Source organism: Somniosus microcephalus, unplaced genomic scaffold, assembly GCF_052327205.1.
Source record: "Somniosus microcephalus isolate GS21.2 unplaced genomic scaffold, FLI_Smic_1.0 unresolved_chr5, whole genome shotgun sequence".
Lineage (NCBI taxonomy): Eukaryota > Metazoa > Chordata > Chondrichthyes > Squaliformes > Somniosidae > Somniosus > Somniosus microcephalus.
Window position 1 is genome coordinate 33,839,399 of NW_028225183.1, and position 6,803 is coordinate 33,846,201.

The following is a 6,803-nucleotide window of genomic DNA, read 5'->3' on the forward strand; positions in this document are numbered from 1 at the left end:
TCACCCGTGCTGCTCCTGACCTGGGAGTGTTTTATGGGACAGTGTAGAGGGAGCTTTACTCAATATCTAACCTGTGCTGTACCTCTCCTGGGAGTGATTTATGGGACAGTGTAGAGGGAGCTCTACTCAATATTTAACCTGTGCTGTACCTGTCCTGAGAGTGGTTTATGGGACAGTGTGTCAGGGTTGGGGAGCCACGGGGCCGTGATCTCCGGGTAAGGTAGGTTCTGGACCCAAGTGCAGAAACCATGCTAGAGGCAGGTATACAATCTTAAGGAACAGTACTTTATTCATTACTTAACTAGATTCACACTAGGAACACAACAGCATATGTAAGAACTCGAGACAGGAACCCCACATCATACATAGAACTCGAGACAAGAACAATATACATAGAACTCAAGACAAGTTACAAAATGGCTAGTCAAGAATAGGAACTCAGGACAGCTTCCATGAGGCAACATACTTGTCCATAGTGAGCTGGGATAAGCTTACCACAAGCGCAACCAGCTTGCCGAGAGAAGACTCGAGACAAGCTATCACGAAGGGCTGCCGCAGGGGTAACAGGCTTCTCAAAACAAAGCTCAAGACAAGCGCCAGCATGGCAACACGCTAGTCCAGCCAGCACCTTATCAAGACTAAGAACAACAAGAACACAGTTAGTTACATCTTAAATACAGAGCTCGAGAATACATCTTAAATACAAAGCTCGAGAATACATCTTAAATACAAAGCTCGAGATACACCTTAAATACAAAGCTCGAGATACATCTTAAATACAGTACTGGAGATACATCTTAAATACAGAGCTCGAGAGAACCATGGCAACCAGCTAGTTGAAACCAGGAGCCACAATGCAAGGCCAGTCCCTAGTTAGGACTGAGCAAGTAAGGGAGCAACCACAGAACTTATATACCAAGAAAGCCAGGTGCAACCCATGAACAGCTAACAGGCCGTTAAGAATTAACACAGGAGGCTAGGAACAATTAACAAAGGGCTAGAGCCAAAAAGTGAAGGTGCCATCTAGAGGCTAGAGAAGGAACTGACTGGCACCGTCACACAGTGCAGTGGAAGCTTTTCTCTCCATCTTGCCCGAGCTATACCTGCCCTGGGAAAATGTAACAGGACATTGTAGAGGGAAATTTACTCTGTATTTCAACTATACTGTATCTAATCTGTGTGCGTTTGATCTGAAAGTGCAGAGAGAGCTTTACTTTCTATCTAACCTGTGCTGTACCTGCCCTGGGAGTGTTTGATGGGACAGATGAGAGGGAGATTTACTCAATATCTGCTCTGTGCTGGAACTGACGTGGGACTGTTTGATGGCCATTTCAAATATGCTCTACTCTGTCTGTAATCCATGCTCTACCTGACCTGGGAGTGTTTGATAGGACAGTGTAGAAGTAGATTTGCTCTGCTTGCATCTCGTGCCATTCCTGAACTGCGATTGTATGATGGGATATTGTAGGAGGAGTTTTAACTATTATTGCCCATGATCTCCCCTCCAATTATTACTCAAATGGCCTCACCAAGTGATAGCCCCGATGCTCCCCACAATGTACGCCCCCTCCTGTTAAAGGGAGCTAAACGGTTTTATAACACAGTTGTTATATCTTCACCAAAGCACCATGACCTTGATGTGCCAAATAACTGCCTGAATCCATGAAGTTAAAACTTAAAACTAAAGGCTTTTATTAAGTAAGAATCATGGCATCAAGTTAACACAGGGCAACCATCATTCATCACCGACCCAGCCCTTATGAGTAAAACCCAGCTCTTATAAATAAGACTCACACCAATCAGGAGGGTCCATAAAGGCGGAGCTGGGGAGGAACATTAGTGGTTACACCTGTAAAACATTCCAGACATTAACAAGTACAGCAACAGACAATCCTGAACACAGTTATTTCATCACATTCACCCCCTGCTATAGATTCAGTCGGTCAGGATGTCTAATATTCCTCTGGGAACGACGTAACTCTTGCCGAGGCTCCTCCCGGAGTACCAACTTTGGTTCAACTGAATTCCCAGAATTATCAGTGTTTTCCACACTGAGGGTTTGTGTCTCTGAAGGTCCAATACCACGATTGAAAACTCCACTCTGAAGAGTCGAACTCTTTTCGAACTCCAGCAGGTGCAAGATCTTTAATAGAGACCATATCCTCTCGCCCATCCGGATATTCAATGTACGCATACTGGGGATTAGCATGAAGGAGTTGTACTTCCTCCACCAGTGGATCAGTCTTGTGGCCTCTCACATGTCTGCGCAACAGCACAGGGCCCGTGTTCGTCAACCATGTGGGTAATGATACTCCATTAGTAGCTTTTCTTGGAAAGCTAAACATCCTTTCATTTGGGGTGGCATTCGTCGCTGTACACAAAAGAGACCTTATGGAATGCAACACGTCTGGCAGGACATCCTGCCAGCGAGAGGTCGGCAGGCCTCGCGACTTCAAAGACAATCCAATAGCCTTCCACACTGTCGCATTTTCTTTCCTGACCTGCCCATTACCACGAGGGTTATAGCTGGTAGTTCTATTCGTTGCAATCCCTTTTGATAGCAAAAACTTTCACAATTCTTCGCTCATAAAGGAAGAACCCCTATCACTATGTATATAGTTAGGCATGCCAAACAAAGAAAACAGTTGGCAGAGGCATTTAATTACAACAGCACTGGTCACATCCGGACAGGGGATAACAAAAGGGAACCGAGAGTACTCGTCTATAATATTAAGAAAATAGACATTATGATCGCTCGATGGAAGGGGATCTTTAAAATCGAGACTCAAACGCTCAAATGGTCGAGTTGCTTTAATAAGATGAGCTGGCTCGGACGGCTTATAGAAGCGGGGTTTGCATTCAGCACAAACACAACAGGTTCTGGTCATTGCCCGGACCTCCTCAATAGAGTAGGGTATATTGTGGGACTTAATTAAGTGGTTCATTCTGGTATCCCCAGGATGGCAGAGTGCATCGCGGAGACTTTGAATCTTATCTATACCTAGACTAGCACATACTCCTCATGACAAAGCATCCGCTGGCTCATTAAATACTCCAGGCCTGTACTGAATATCATAGTCATATGTTGACAGTTCTATTCGCCATCTTAAAATCTTATCATTTTTGATCTTGCCTCTCTGCTTAGTATTGAACATAAAGGCCACAGATCATTGGTCAGTAATAAGCATAAAACGTCGGTCAGCGAGATAATGGCCTAGAAATTAGATTTGCCTCCACCAGGGCTTTTGCGCCCGAAATTTTGCGCCCGCGATAATTGCCGCTGCGCCCGCCAAAAATTCAGCTGCCCCACGCCCAGACGGCTGCGGGCGCTAATGGAGGGTTTCAGCGCCTCGCTATGGGTGCTGAATGCAGGTTTGCGGTGCTAATCCCCCACTGCGGCACCCGATGTGGTGCGGCAGGCTGGGGTACTGCAGGCCTCCTCCTTCTGTTAAGGAGGAGCTGCCTGCAGCCGACCGCTGACCGGTCGATTCGCCCGACAAATGAGCCCGGCACCTCGGAGAAGTGCCGGGCTCGCGGGCCACACACATCAGTGCCACGGGGGGGTGGTGGAGGAGTCTGGGGAGGGAGGTGCGGGCAGGCGGCCGCCGGTAAAGCGGCCGGCCGCCGCTCCACCTTAATGCGCCGGCGCTACATGCTGCAACATCCCGTTGAACAATCGTTGGTTGCGGCTGCCACGGGCGAGGTGGCCGCAACTGAATTTGGGCGTCCGGCCGCATTACTACGGCAACCGGGACACTGCACACACCGATGACGTCATCGGTGCCGGTGCAGCGCTACCGGCTAACGCCGATGATAGGGCCCAACGCAATTTCGATCGCGGCTATAATTCCGGCGCAAGTCCCTCTAACACCTCTAATTGGGCGCTAACCCCACCGAATTTCTAGGCCAATGTCTCCAATACCTGACTGCTTCGATAATCGCCCGCGCCTCCTTTTCCACTGAAGAATGTCGAACTTCTGGTACTTGCAATGTACAAGAGAAGAAAGCTACTGGTCTACCAGCTTGGTTAAGAGTTGCTGCCAACGCAAAATCAGATGCATCACTTTCCACTTGAAAAGGGATCTTCTCATCCACGGCACATACCACTGCCTTCTCAATGTCCCGTTTGATATTACAGAAAGCCTCCTGAGCTTCCGCCGATATCAGAAAAGACGTCGACTAATAAGAGGTCGGACTTTATTTGAGTAACTAGCCACCCACTGGGCATAGTACGAAAAGAATCCCAGACACCTTCTTAAAGCTTTTACAGTGTGAGGTAAAGGTAATTCCTTAAGTGGGCATAATCTTTCAGGGTCTGGCCCGATTACCCCATTCTCCACAACGCAACCAAGAATACACAAATGTGTAGTATTAAAGGTACACTTGTTTTCGTTGTAGGTCAGGTTTAACCTCTTTGCCGTCTCTAGAAACTTCATGAGATTTTGATCATGCTCCCGTTGGTCGCGCCCACAGATAGTAACATTGTCCAGGTACGGGAATGTTGCTTCCAATGCATATTCATCCACCATACGATCCATCTCCCGTTGGAAGACGGAAGCCCCATTCATCACTCCAAAGGGCACCCTAAGAAATTGGCACAGGCGCCCATTAGCTTCGAAGGCCGTATAAGGTCGTTCTTCTATTTTAATAGGGGGTTGATGGTAGGCAGACTTTAAATCAATGGTGGAGAACACGCGATACTGAGCTATCTGGTTCACCATCTCAGAAATACGAGGCAAAGGATAGGCGTCCAATTGGGTATACAAGTTTATTGTCTGGCTATAATCGACCACCAGTCTTTTCTTTACATTAGTTTTAACCACCACCACCTGGGCATGCCATCGGCTATTCCTGTGTTCGATGATTCCCTCCCGTTGAAGCCTTTCCACTTCCTCTTTTATAAATGTTTTATCTTCTGAACTATACCGTCGACTCTTAGTCGCTATAGGTCTGCAATTAGGAGCAAGGTTCACGAACAAGGAAGGTGGACTTACTTTTAAAGTAGAAAGGCCGCAGACTGTGAGTGGAGGCTGAGACCCACCATACTTAAGGGTAACGCTCTCATGCTGACACTGGAAGTCCAAGCCTAAAATTTATTTCACACACAACTGAGGTAATATAAGGAGTTTAAAGTCCATATACTCTGTATCCTTAATGGTCAATGTGACTTTACAATATCCAGTTACCTCCGAAGTAAGGGACTTGGACGCCATCACAATTTCACTTCGAGTAGGATACACCTTCAATGAACAGGAGTTAACAAGGTTGGGATGTATAAAACTTTCAGTACTGCCACAGTCTATCAAACACCCAGTAGGACGACCATTAATCTTAATGTCCATCATAGATTTTGACAAGGAACACGGTATGGTCTGGTCAACCGTAACCGAGGCTAGAGTAAAATGATAGGCGGCAGCAGAGAAGACATCGGGTACAGGATTACCCTTATACACTTTACTAAAATGTCCCCGTTTCTTACATTTAAAACAAGTAGCCTCTCTGGCTGGGCATATTTGCCTGGAGTGTTTAGATTGGCCACAAAAATAAGACAGACCCATGGGGTACAGCCGCAACAGTAGGATTAAGTGGAGGCTCCATTGGCGTTATGGATGCCTCCATACTCGGAAGACACAGGCTGAGAGGGACGCATGGGCTGATGCATACACTTCTAAATTCTTCTGGGCTACATCTAACGATCGAGCCGTAACAACGACTGTTTTTACAACTAACGAGTCATTCTCGAGGAGTGTCTGTCTAATATAATTAGATTGGAGGCCAGATATAAAAGAATTGCGGATGGCTTCTTCCTGATACAATATGGCAGGGACAGCCTTGTAGTTGCAATCCTTAGCCAAAGCCTTAAGATCCTGCAGGAAACCATCCAGGGATTCCTCGGGTAATTGCCTGCGTGTAGACAAAAGATACCTGGCGTATACTTCATTAACCGACTTAAGGTACTGGGCCTTAAGAGCTGCAAGGGCCTCTTCATACATAGTAATATCTTCAAATATAGAGTAAGTTTGATGACTTACCAAGTTGGTTAAAAGACCCAACTTGTTAACTGTTGGATCGATCGATGCAATGAAGTGTTCAAAATATCGAAGCCAGTGCGTAAATTTCTTCGACGCATCTGCTGAATGGGGATCGATATCCAGACGCTCTGGTTTCAAAAATCGCTCCATCTTCCAAAGTTGTTACTTAATAAAATTGATGTGCCAAATAACTGCCTGAATCCATGAAGTTAAAACTTAAAACTAAAGGCTTTTATTAAGTAAGAATCATGGCATCAAGTTAACACAGGGCAACCACCATTCATCACCGACCCAGCCCTTATGAGTAAAACCCAGCTCTTATAAATAAGACTCACACCAATCAGGAGGGTCCATAAAGGCGGAGCTAGGGAGGAACATTAGTGGTTACACCTGTAAAACATTCCAGACATTAACAAGTACAACAACAGACAATCCAGAACACAGTTATTTCATCACAGACCTCAAACTGCCTTTCACTGCCGTGCCAGGAGCGAGACCCAGTACTTGATATTATATGAGGGAGTGTTTGGGGTGTATAAATCAGAAGGTGAGCATTTGGGCCATTGAATAATGGGTTCTCATATTTGGAGGATGGGACGGAGAATTCGTAAGGGACAGTTTTGCGCAGTTGTGCTCCCTGCCTGGGATTTCAGTACATGAGAATGGGTTTGGAGACAGGACTGAATGTCCAACATGTGTTCATCCCCAGTGAGACTGCGCACCAGGAACAGAGCATGGTCATGTGACCCTGTGACACCTCGACTGGGCGGA